We start from the raw sequence: 14,390 nt of genomic DNA on the forward strand, positions 1-14,390 counted from the left end.
ACTGTAGAAGAATTGATACATTTGAGTTACAGTGTTGGAGGAGAGTACTGCAAATATCATGGACTGTCAAAAGAACCAATAGATCTGTGTTGGAAGAAGTACAGCCAGAATGCTCACTGGAAGCCAGGATGGCCAGACTTCATCTCTTAGACTTTGGATATATTGTCAAGAGAGACCAGTCACTAGAGAAGGATATCATGTCTGATAAACTGGTTGTTGTTGTTAAGTGCCGTGGAGTCGGTTCCGACTCATAGCGACCCTGCACAGGGTTTCCGAGGCTGTAAACCTTTATGGGAGCAGAATGCCTCATCTTTCTCCTGTGGAACGGCTGGTAGTTTCGAACTGCTGACCTTGTGGTTCACAGCCCGATTCGTAACCACTACGCTACCAGAGCTCCTTCTGATAAAGTGGAGGGTTGGAGAAAAAGAGGAAGACCCCCAGCAAGATGGATTGGCACAGTGGAAGCAGCAATGGGCTCAAAAGTAGCAACAATTCTAAGGTTGGCCCAGAACCTGGCAGAGTTTCATTCTATTGTCACTATGAGTTGGTACAGATTTGATGGCACCTGACAACAACAACCCACCACTCTTCTGTCAGTTTGTTCTACGGTGGTGGCTTATGAATAGCAGAAAAACACTGTCAGATAGAGTGCCAGAAAACGAGACCCTCAGTTTGGAAGGCACTCAAAATGCGACTGGGGAAGAGCTGCCTCCTCACAGTAGAGTTGACTGTGATGACGCAAATGGAGTAAAGCCCGTGGGAGAAAAGCCCACGGGACCTTCATTTGCTGATGGGGCACAACTCAAAATGAAGAGAATCAACTGTAAACATCCATCAATAATCGGAACATGGAATGTACAAAGTATGAATCTAGGAAAATTGGAAATTATCAAAAATGAAATGGAACGCATAAACATCAATATCTTCAGCATTAGTGAGCTGAAATGGACTGGTATTGGCCATTTTGAATCTGACAACCACATGGTTCACTATGCTGAGAATGAAACATTGAAGAGGAATGGTGTTGCATTCATTGTCAAAAAGAACATATCCAGATAAGTCATGAGGTACAATGCTGTCTGTGATAGCATATAATATCCATGCACCTACAGGGAGCCCCAGTTAATACCACTATTATTCAAATTTATGCACCAACCACTAAAGTCAGTGAGAATGAAATAAAAGAATGCTACCAACTTCTTCAATCTGAAACTGATCAAACATGCAATAAAAATGTATTGGTCATTACTACTGATAGGAATGTAAAGGTTGGGAACAAACAGGAAGGATCAATAGCCTTAGTGATAGAAATGATGCTGGAGATTGCATGATAGAATTCAGCAAAATCAATGATTTGTTCATTTCAAATACCTTCTTTAGACAGTATGAGAGATGATTATACACATGGACCTCTCCAAATGGAATACACAGAAATCTAATTGACTACACTTATGGAAAGAGACGATGGAAAGGCTCCATATCATTGGTCAAAACAAGGCCAGGGGCAGATTGTGGAACAGACCATCAAATGCTCATATGCAAATTCAAACTAAAGCTGAAGAAAATTAAAACAAGTCCATGAGAGCCAAAATATGAACTTTAATATATCCCACCTGAATTTAGAGATATCTGAAGAACAGATTTGATACATTAAACACTAAAGACCAAAGACCAGAAGAGTTGTGGGATGACATCAAGAACATCATACGTGAAGAAAAACAAGACATTATTAAGAAGACAAGAAAGAAGGAAAAGGTCAAAATGATGTCAGAAGAGATGCTGAAACTTGATCTCCAGCGTAGAGATGCTAAAACAAATGGAAGAAATGAGGAGGTACAAGAGCTGAACAGAAAATTTCAAATATCAGCTCGAGAAGATAAAGCCAAATATTACAACAAAATGTGCAAAGATCTGGAGTCAGAAAACCAAAAAGGAAGAACACGCTCAGCATTTCACATCTGGGGGAACTGAAGAAAAAATTCGAGCCTCGACTTTCATTACTAAAAGATTCTCTGGGCGAATTACTGAATGATACAGAAAGCATCAAAAGAAGATGGAAGGAATACTCAGAGTCATTGCACCAAAAGGAAATGATTGATGCTCAATCATTTCAAGAGGCAGCATATGATCAAGAACCAATGATACAAGAAGTCCAAGGTGCACTGAAGGAATTGGCAAAGAGCAAGGCTCTTGGAATTGACAGACTAAAAACTGAAATCTTTCAAGAAAGTGAGGTGGCACAGGAGGCACTCACTCATCTATGCCAAGAAATTTGAAGACAACTATCTGGTCAACTGAATGGAAGAGATCTGTATCTGTGCCCATTCCAAAGAGAGGTGACCCAATGGAATGCGGAAATCATCAGACAATATCTTTGAGTAAAGTTTTACTAAAGGTAATAAAGAAACGGCTGCAAGTATACATTGGAAGAGAACTTCCAGAGGTTTAAGCCAAATTCAGAAGAAGACGTGGAATGAGGGATATCATTGCTGATGTCTTATGGATCTTGGCTGAAAGCAGAGAATATCAGAAAGATGTTTACCTGTGCTTTATTGCCTATGCAAAAGCTATCAGTTGTGTGTATCATGACGATCTATGGACAACATTGTGGAGTATGAGTATTCCTGAACACTTAATTGTGCTCATGAGGAATCTGTACATGGACCAAGAGACAGAACATGGGAACACAGAATGGTTTAAAATTAAGAAAGGTTTGCAACAGGGTTGTATTCTTTCACCATACTTATTCAACCTGTATGCTGAGCAAATAATCTGAGAAGCTGGGTTATATGAAGAAAAACATGGCATCAGGATTGGAGGAAGACTCATTAACAACCTGCGATATGCAGATGATACAACTTTGCTCGCTGCAAGTGAAGAGGACTTAAAATATTTACTGATGAAGATCAAAGAGCACAGCCTTTGGTATGGATTGCATCTCAATGTAAAGAAAACAAAAATCCTCACCACTGAACCAATAAACAACATTCTTATCAATGGAGAAAAGATTGAAGTTTTCAAGGACTTCATTCTTCTTGGATCAACTATCAACACCATGGAAGCAGCAGTGAAGAACTCAAACAATGTATTGCATTAAGCAAATCTGCTGCACAAGACCTTTTTAAAATGTTTAAGAGCAAAGATATCAGTTTGAGGACTAAGGTGTGCCTGATCCAAGCTATGGTGTTTTCAATAGCCTCGTATGAGGTTATTGTCCAGCATGTGAAAGCTGGACAGTGAATAAGGAAGACTGTAGAAGAACTGATGCTTTTGAGTTATGGTGTTGGGAGGAAAATACTGAAAGTGCCATGAGCTGCTAATAGATCTGTGTTAGAAGAAGTGCAGCCCAGAGTGCTCCGTGGAGGCCAGGATGGCCAAACTTTGTCTTTCAAACTTCGGACCTATTGTCAGGAGGGAACAGTCTCTGGAGAAGGACCTCATGTTTGGTTAAGGTGGAGGGTCAGAGAAAAAGAGGAAGACCCCCAGAGAGATGTATTGGCCAAGTGGCAGCATCAATGGGCTCAAGCATGGCAACAATAGTGAGGTTGGCCCAGGACTGGGCAGTGTTTCCTTCAGTTGTGCATAGGGTCGCTATGAGTTGATACAGACTCGATGACACCTAACAACAGCAAGTCAGAACCGGCTTGATGGCACTTAACAATGTATGTTTTGTTAAAAGTTGTCGAGTTGGTGCTGACTCATAGCGACCTTGTATAGGGTTGCCAAGGAGTTACTAGTGAGTATGAACCACTGACCTTGGGGTTCAAACCAACTTTTAGGTCAAGTGCTTATCCTATGGTGCCACACAGCATGTGCCACACACATCTCTTTATATGCATAAAAAGAGAAGTTTCTTATCAAGGAAATGGCTTACAATTTTACAGTCCCAGGTCCTCAGCAGAAGAGAGAAAGAATCTTTCCTGCATGTTCATTATATTGTGAGCAGGTCACACCCTCAAGAAAACATCCTTTCAATTAATTGGCTGCTTATAGCCAATCATCATAGAATTAACTATGCCTGTATTAGGTTTCACCACCAAGGCAATAAGTATATCTCAACTGTTAAACTTTGGAAATCCTGGCCTAGTCAAGTAGACACAGGACCCTAAGCATTTGTTGTTGTTTTTAAGTGCTATCAAGTTGGTTCCAATCCATAGCGACCCTGTATAGGGGTTCTGAGGAGCAGCTATTGAGTTTGAACCACCCACTTTGATGCTCAAACCGACTTTGCAGTGCAGGGCATTAACCCACACTGTCACTTCCTAACCATTACACCATGGTGTTTTCTTTTCTTTTTCTTTTTTAAGTTTTTATTGTGAATTGAGTGAAGGTTTACAGGGCAGATCATCAGTTTTACATTCAACAAATCATATACTTTGTTTCATTACAATGATTATAATAATCTCCTCCATGTACCATCAATTAACAATGCTTCTCTCTATTCATTTTAGCTCTCTCTTTTTTTAAACACTCAGGCATATATAATAATGGAAACCATCAAAGGGCACATTCTGCAAGTCTGCCTCCTGGCCACCAGCTCTCAGTCCCTCTCTTTCCATGAATCTAGAGTCCTCAGCTGCTCCCTCTCTCCATGTCCCCATCTCTCTCTCCATATCTGGAGTCACTGCTTCCCTGGATAAGGTCCTGCATTCCACTTGTGCTCTTCTCCCTTGATGGTCCTAAGATCCTCTGTTTCTGGACTGGAAGATTAACTACTCCCCTCTTTTTGTTAACAAAACTTCTACTTTTATAATTGTGACAGTCGTCATTAGTCATGATAACAGTTATTCACTATTGAATCATAAGAATCTTAGCCCCATCTCTTTTTACCAGACCCATCTAGACAAGATGAAAACTATTCAGTGGGGACTCTATCTTCCCAACACACTCTTAAACTAAAGTCCCCCTTGAAACCTTGTAAACCAGTCACTTTGTGCCTTTATCACCTCCTCGTTTTAGGTAGCCAATGTCTAAGTTGCCCGCCCCTATTTACCCTGTATACAGAGGGCTTAGTATTGTTACTTGATGTGAAGACTCCTTCCCTCTCTGTTGGTATTTTGAGCTACTACCTCCATAAATATAAGTCAAGTTCATCAAATTGTAGCAATTTATCCTAGTGTCCTTTATCAAAAAAAAAAAAATTTTTTTTTAACACCATGGTATTTTCAATAACCTCATATGTATATGAAAGTTAGACAATGAATAAGACACGGTGGCAGCAGCAGGGGGTTCAGTCATAACAACAGTAGTGACGATGCTACAGGACCATGCGATGTTTCCTTCTGTTGTACATGGGGTCACTATGAGTTGGAAACAATCGGACGGTACCTGAGAATAACAACAAAATGGACAGATTCCATCCTTATAAAAATCCCGTCTTTGTTGCCTGGTAAGAATTAGCAAGAATTCAGTCCCCAAAAATATGAGTTCTGTTCTAGTCCTAACTTCCTACTTCTCCATCTTCATCACTGGCCATCCATGCACGCAGTACACACTCTTCAGCCCTAGCCATCCAGAGCTCACAAGTTAAGATACTGCCCTTCAGATCAGCAGCTTCCATGGTACTTCTCTGACTCTATCTACCTGGAGCTGAATTAGAGCCCACAAGTTAACAGGACACCATCATTTACACTGTCAAATAGGCAGTTGCCAGCCACAAGCTCAGGAGTCCACATGACACACTTACTTTCTGACCTGCTAGCTTCTATTGTTTTTTTTGTGTTCAAAAAATTACTGGAAAGAATCTCATGGAGGGTATACTATACTTACAATCATATATTTATAACAACGAAAAAGAATGCAAATGAAAAGATGTATATAAAGTGAGGTTTAGGAGTATCCCTGGTGTGGAACTTCCAAGTCCCAAGGGATATGCATACCTTTTGAGAGGAGATGTTTTCACCAACCAGGAAACCCACCTGAGCTTTAGGGTTCCGGGCTCTTATTGATCTCTCCATCTGATCATGATGGATTACACCATGTCTCCTGAGGCTATTCAATCTGAGGCCACCAGTTGGTGCCTTTTGGTCTGGTTAGGCTGCATTCATTAGCCTCAGGTGTAATCAGACACTCAGGAATCCAGAACAAAGGTAAAACTGCTTTTTACACTGTACAATTTGTTATTTAGTTTTCATATATACAGAATTTTTGGTTGTCATTTGTTTTAAAATTTTTCATTTTATGGTTAGAGAACACATTATGCATGCTATTGATTTTTTGGAATGTCTTGAGGCTTTACTTACAGTATGCTGTATTTTTAAAATATGTTCTATATATGTTTAAAAGGACTATGATTATCTGTTGGTTAGAAGTGATGTTCTATATATATAACTTATTGAGCTTATTAATTGTGTTGTTCAGATTTTTAATATTTCTACTTATTTTTTGTTTAATTGATCTATCTATTCTGGCAGAAGTATGTCCAAATATTTACTCTCACGGATGACTGGTATATTTTTCTTGATAGTTATGTTGTATTATATTTTGAGACTCTGTTTTTGGTGTATATATATTTATTTATTTTAAGGTTTTTATTGTTGATTGAGTGAAAGTTTACAGGGCAGATCATCAGTTTTACATTCAACAACTCATATACCATGTTTCATTACAATGGTTATAATCCCCTCCATGTATCATCAGTTAACAGTATTTTTCTCTACTCACTTTAGCTCTTTAAAAAAACACAACAAAAAAACAAAAACAAAAACACTCAGGCATATAACTGATGTTCTCCTGTGTAAACTATTACTCAATTCACATCAAAAACTTAAAAAAAAAAAAAAAAAAAACATCAAAAACTTAAAAAAAAAAAAAAAAAGACCAAAGTGGGTGTCAGAAGAGACACTGAAACTTGCTCTTGAACATAGTAATTGGAAGAAATGAAAGAATTGGGAAAAAAATCAAAATTTGAATTGTAATATAGAAAAATTCTATGGGCAAAATATTCAATGATGCAGGAGCATCAAGATAAAAAAAAAAGGAATACACAGAAATACCTACCGCAAGTGGATTATGGCTTTAACAAACAGAAACTTATTCTCTTACAGTTTAGGAGGTTGGAAGTCTGAATTCAGGTGCCACCTTCAGGGGAAGACTTTTTTTCTTAGTTAGCTCTGGAGAGAGCCCTATTCCGTTTCATCCTCTATGACCTAGCCTTCCTTGGATTTCTCCATTTGTCTTAGCATCAATCTGTCTCTGAACATAGCAGGTTCTCAGTACATGGACCGGGTCCAAAGCATGCTTTTCACTCCTGGATCTTCTTTCTTGGAGGTGGTGGTCAGTTTCCTCCTCTGTGCTCCCTTTGCTCTCATCTTTTTTCAGGTAAATTGTGATGCAAGCCACACTCCAGAGAAGCTCTCCTTACATTGCATCAGGACTGTGATCTGAGCAAGGATGTTACACCCCACTCTAATCCCCTCACAACTGATTGGCTGGCCACATCAGATCATATCATAGGGGATAACCACATCATTACATAATTGCCGAGCTGCTGAGAATCATGGCCCATAAGTTGACACATATTTTTTGAGGATACAGTTCAGTTCATGACCCTAGCCAAATCAGTTGTATGTAAGAGAGAATGAAAATCTGTGGCAGCATATGGATCATAAAGAGACTAATCAAACCCTGAGACTATGGCTCTTGGTCATCAGATCCAGAATTGAACTCACCACTGTGGGTCAATTTTGGGCCAAGCAGTAGATAGGTATATAGGAGGGAAAACAACACTAGTGAGGTACACACACCACAGAATGACCAACCATTTGAGATCCAAAGGGCAGCGTTTACCTAAGGACAAAATTCAGAAGGGTAAAGAAAGAAGGGAATGGAAAGAAGACATGCAGGGAGGAAGTGGGATAGTGATATTGAGGGGATTGTAATCATTAAAATGAAATGAAGTGTATCATTTGTTGAATGTAAAACTGATGATCAGGTCTGTAAAACTTCACTCGATTTACCAAAAAAAAAGAAAAAAGAAAGTCTGTGAAATTGAATGGCATGTGTCCATATTGGCATTTGTTTTCAGCTGTCAGGACAGCCTAGGTGGCTGAGTTTCTATTGAGTCTCATCCCATGCTTTGAGAACCACTGTTCTATGGAGAAATGTGAAATACCTGAATCAAAGTGTTCTGGAATGGCCTCCATTAAAAGTGTCTGTCTTGTGATTTCTTACAGGTCTTTCTCTTATTACAATGGGATTGATTAGGTTTCTGATAATGGTGTAGCACTGTAGAATAAACACTGGACTGCTAATCACAAGATTGGTGGTTCAAACCCACCATTCACTCCTTGGAAACCCTATACAGGATTGTTATGAGTTGGAACCAACTCAATGGCACTTAACAACAACAAATATTAGATCAAACCCCCTCTTTGAAATTGACCCTAATTCCAACCTTGATTGGTTTGATTCAATTTCAGATTTTCACAAATTCCCAAAAGTTAAAATGAAAAAGCAAGACAAAAGAATTGATACATTTGAATTGAAGTTTAGGGAAGAATATTGAATATCATCAAGTAAGGAGAAAAGATATAATCCTGGCACATACCTTTCCTGATCTTAAATCATTCTCTTGTTCTGTTGGAACCACTTCCCCTTGGCAAATCTACACAAGATCTCTTTAAAGTTTTCAAGAGCAAAGATATCAGTTTGAGGACTAAGGGGAACCTGACTCAAGCCATGGTATTTTCAATAGTCTCATATGCATGTGAAAGCTTGACAGTAAATAAGGAAGACTGTTGAAGATTTGAGTTATGATGTTCGAGAAGCATATTACAATCACCATGGACTGCCAGAAGAACAAACAAATCTGTGTTGTAAATTTCCAAGTACAGCCAGAATGCTCCTTGGAAGCCAGGATGGTGAGACTTCGTCTCTTATACTTCAGACATTTTATAAGGAGGGACCAGTCCCTGGAGAAGAACATCATGCTTGGTAAAGTGGAGGGTCAGAAAAAAAGAGGATGACCCCAGTGAGGAGAAAGATGAGACTGTAAAGATTTACAGTAATGATCTACAGTCTCCAGAAGTCTATACAGGGTAGCTATGAGCCAGAGTCGATTTGATGGCAGTGAGTTGGCTAAGGCAACTAACAGCAACAATGGATTTAATCAAATGAATTATAAAGAGTCCAAGTTTTAAAATCAGAAAAATTGTACATGAGATTTGTATCCTTTTACCATGCTCATTTGCTTTGTATGCTGAGCAAATAATCTGAGAAGTTGGACTGTATGAAGAAGAATGGGCATCAAGATTGGAGGAAGGCCTATTAACAACCTAGGATATACAAATGTCACAACCTTGCTTGATGAAAGTGAAGAGGACTTGAAGCATTTACTGATGAAGATCAAAGAACATATATGTATTCTGTATTAATTGCAACTTGATAAAAATCCCAACTGGATCAATAAGCAACATCGTGATAAATGGAGAAATGATTGAACTTGGCAAGGATTTCATTTTACTTGGATCTACCCATGGAAGGAGCAGTCTACAAATTCAAATGGTATATTTCATTAGGCAAAGCTGCTGAAAGACCTCTTTGTTGTTGTTGTTGTTAAATGCCACCGAGTCTGTTCTGACCCATAGTGACCCTGTATAGGGTTTCCGAGGAGTAGCTGGTGAGCTTGAACTGTTAACCTTGAGGTTCAAACTGACTTTGCAGTCTAGCGCATTAACCCACAGTGCCACATCAGGACTCCTATAAAGGCCTCTTTAAAGTGTTAAAAAACAAAGATGTCACTATGAGCACTAATGAACACCTGACATGGTATTTTCAATTGCCTCATGTACATTTGAAAGCTGGACAATAACTTAGGCAGATGGAAGAACTGATGCCTTTAAATTATGATGTTGGTGAAGAATATTAAATACACCACGGGCTTCCAGAAGAACAAGCAAATTTATCTTGGAAGCAGTACAGCCAGAATATTCTTTAGAATTGAGCATGGTGAGAATTTGTTTCATGTACTTTAGACATGTTGTCAGGAGGGACAGGTCTCTGGAAAAGGACATCATGCTTGGTAAAGTAGAGGGTCAGTATGAAAGAGGGAGAGCCCCAATGACATAGATTGATACAGAGATTACAATAATGGATTTACACAAGGCAACAGTTGTGAGGATGGTGTAGGACCAGACAGTGTTGTACATGAGATAGAATTGACTTTAAGACACCCAACAACAACAACAACTAAGTTTTAGGGATGACTTGGACATGTTTCTGCCCAGACAACTCCTGGCAAATAATCTTAGGCAATATGTTTAGATAAATGCTAATCTTCAGTGAAATGCTTTGCCACTGAGCTATATATACCAAAACCCCACTGCTATTCAGGCCACTCTGTGAGTTGGATCATCAAACTATACTCCCATAAATGCTCATCTGGTTCTTCAGCTTCTTCAAGCCTCAATTTTCTCACATCTAAATGGGAACCATATGGATCCATATCATAGGCATTTGGGGAGTTTTAATGAAATAATGACTATGAAATTTTTAGTACAGCCTCTAGCACACAGTAAGCGTTTGGTAACAATATAAACTCCTAGGTTTGTTGGTGATAGTGCTTAGATGGAGTAGTTTTTGGATTGGGCAGGGGCCTCAGGTCCTTGTGGGATGGGTGATGTGGCATGGTGCCCCATGGTAGTGACTAAACTGACACTGGAGTCTCTATGCCTGAGTAATAAAAACTAAATTTAAAAGTAAGGAGTTGAGCCATGGCTCTCAGAATGAAATAATGAAGCATAGAGCCCTGGTAAGATTCTGGAAACTTTGTAACTTTGTAACTTATGTCTGAGACTTCTTCCTTCTGTCTCTTTTCCTATTATGGCTTCCTAGCACTTGCAAGAGTACTGGCCCCATGGTGCTAAATGCTTTCTCTCATTTATTGCTGTTATTAACTGTGCTTCAGGAAAGAAAATGGAGATTTATAGGACTTAGATAAGCAAAGGAGTCCCATCCCAATAGAGATTGTTCTGACTTCAGATCGGGATCGCTGACTACAACACATTCTTTCTAGGATTATTGAATTTGAGAGTTGATAGTCTCTAAATGGTTGTTGAATTCGTTCCTTTAACCAACCGTTAATAAGCATTTTACTATATGCCATGCACTATGCTGGTCTCTGGAGGTTCAGAAAAGAAGATCACAGCAATCAAACAGCATCGTTATTGTGTGCTAATTCTGTATCAAGGAGCTCTGGTTAGCGTAGTGCTTACCAGTTGATTTGGGCTATTAACCTCAGGATCAGCTAGTTTGAAACTACCAGCAGTTCCGTGGGAGAAAGATGAGGCTTTCTGCTCCAGTAAAGATTTACAGCCTTGGAAACCCGGTACAGGCTTGCTGTGAGTTGGAACTGATTCCACGGCACATAACCACCACCACCAAATCTGTATCAGGCACTTCACATATGTTAGTTTATTTTAGCCTAATAACTACTCTGGCGGGGCTCTATGGCATTGTGGGATAAGAGCTGGCTTGCTAAGTGCATGTCAGTGGTTCAAACCTACCATTTGCTCTTGGGAGAGGGGGAGATGAGGCTATCTAATCCTGTAAAGATTTACAGTATTGAGAAATCTATATAGGGTTGTTGGACTCCTGGTGTGGCGCTGTGGATCAGCACTGGACTATGAACCACAAGGTTGGCAGTTCAAACACACCAGCTGCTCCTCGGAAACCCTATACAGGATCGCTGTGAGTCCGAACCGACTTGATGGCACTTCACAACAACAACATATAGTTGTTATGAGTCGGAATCAACTGTATGGCAGTGGTGGTTGAACTGCCCTGTGAAAAGACGGAAGCTACCCAGAGAGTTGAGACACAAACCCACAAGGGTGTCCTAACTTTCAAGTCTTACCTAGTTTGTCAGACATGAAAACCTCGTTCATAATTTAAGTAAAGGTGGTAGTGGTGATTGTGTGCCATTGAGTCTGTTTCGACTCATAACAACCCTTTCTAGGGTTTCCAAGGTTTGCAGTTCAAAATGTTTATGGGAGCAGAAAGCCTTATCTTTCTCCTGCGGAGCTACCAGTAGATTTAAACTGCTGACCTTTTGTTAACGCAGCCCAGTTCCTAATGCACTACACTACCAGGGTTTAAATGAATTAAACAATACAAATACCAATTTCATCATGCAATTGCCAAAACAGGATGTTAACATGTGCCCCAAATTTTTGACAGTGTATTTACTATATTTCAACATTGCTAGTTTTCTTTTTCTCATTTGCATATTTCACATACCGCAATATTCACTTAGTTCAATGTCTTTTAGCATATTCATGGAGTTGTGCTATCATTACTATAATACGACTGTCGAATTTTTTCAACACTCCAGAAGGAAATCCCATGCCCATTAGCAGTTCCTCCACATTCCTGCTTCCTTGCTCTCCCACCCTGGCTAGTTAGCATCTTTAATATGTTTATAAGCTGCTATTCATTTTAAAAAATTATTTAGAGAAGTCTCTTATTTATCAATAACCTTAACAATTTGTCTACCATGTATTGCAAATATTTTTGGCCAGTTTTCCATTTGTTCTACTTGTTACTGGCATCTCTTACTGTGTTGTTGTTGTTGTTGTCAGGTGCCATCGAGTTGGAACCGACTCATAGCGACCTCATGCACAGCAGAACGAAACAATGTCTGACCCTGGGCCAACCTCACTACTGCTGCCACACTTGAGTCCATCAATGATGTCACCTGGCTGATCCATCTCTTTTTCGCTGACCCTCCACCTTACCCAGCATGACATCCTTCTCCAGCGACTGTTCTCTTCTGACAATATGTCCAAAGTATGAGAGCCTTCAAGGAGCACTCTGGCTGCACTTCTTCCAAAATAGATCTATTGGTTCTTTTGGCAGTCCATGGCACTTTTGGTATTCTCCTGTGTTGTTAAATGCTGTCAAATCAGTTCTGACTCAGAGTGACCCTGTATAGGGTTTCCAAGGCACAGCTGATGGGTTTGAATCGCTTACCTTGTGGTTAGCAGTTCAGTGCTTATCCTACAGTGCCACACCAGGACTGCTCTCTTATTGTACAGATGTTGACATTTCTTTCAATTGGTCAATTTTTTTCTTAAGATTTATGGATTTTAATTAATGATTATGAAGTTTCCCTTCCCAAATTAGAAAACATTTAATTAATTTTTTTAATAGTTTCTTCTGGCCTTGTAGTGCTTTGTTGTTCACCTGTTTCAATCCCTCAAGATGTTAGTTTGAGATAGAATAGCTACTGCTGTTGTTGGTAAGTGCCGCCTAGTTGGTACTGACTCATAGTGACCTCGTACAGGGTTTCAAGGGAGTGGCTGGTGGGTTTGAACCACTGACCTTGTAGTTTGCAGTCCAGTGCTGATCCTATATCTTAATCACATACTGTAGTCCTGGTGTGGTGCTGTAGGATAAGCACAGGACCACACGGTTAGTTTGAACCACGTGGTTGGTGGTTCAAACTCACCATCTGTTCCTTGGAAACCCTAGACAGGGTCGCTATGAGCCACAGTAGACTTGACAGCACTTAACAACAACAATCACAAGTTAGTGGAGTCCTGGTGTGGCACTGTAGGATAAGCACTGGACTGCTTAACCACGAGGCAGGCTGTTTAAATAAATCCACCATAAATGTAGGCTGCTCAAATTAACCAGCTGTTTCTAGGAAGCCCTATTACAGGGTCCAGTCAGACTTGATGACAATTAACAACAACAACACAATCACGTATTCCTAATTTGAAAGTTCACTTTCATTAAACGGCCAACTTACTGATCATTTTGAAACTGGACAAAATGAGAACATTCATGGACATTTGACCTGTATCGTTGTACAGGACTTTGCTTGGTTTAATACTTTGCTGTTTCCATGTTGCAATTCTTAATTTTTTAATAAGGGGTCTCCTATTACTGTTTTGCACTCTCGCTTCCATTGAGTTGGGTCTGATTCATAATGACCCTGTTTCCCAGTCTGTAAATCTTTAGGGAAGCAGAAAGTCTCATCTTTCTCCCACTGAGTTACTGGTGGGTTTGAAATGCTGACACTGCAGTTAGCAGTCCAGTACTTATCCTATGGGCTCCTGGTGTGGCCCTGTAGGATCAGCAGTGGACTCTGAACAAGGAGGTCAGCAGTTCAAACCTACCAGCTGCTTCTCAAAAATCACAGGGTCACTGTGAGTTGGAACTGACAGCACTTAACAACAACAACAACTATAACTTATCTTACAGCATCACACCAAGCTCCATTGTTTTGCTCTAGGTCTGGTAAATTATGCAGCACTGCCGCTTATAGTGCCCATTCCAAAGAGAGGTGACGCAACGGAATGCGGAAATCATCGGACAATCTCTTTGATATCTCAAGCAAGCAAAGTTTTGCTCAAGGTAATACAGAAACGGCTACAGTCATACATTGA

The sequence above is a fragment of the Chrysochloris asiatica genome, unplaced genomic scaffold (assembly GCF_000296735.1).
Source record: "Chrysochloris asiatica unplaced genomic scaffold, ChrAsi1.0 scaffold00047, whole genome shotgun sequence".
NCBI classification, from domain to species: Eukaryota; Metazoa; Chordata; class Mammalia; order Afrosoricida; family Chrysochloridae; genus Chrysochloris; species Chrysochloris asiatica.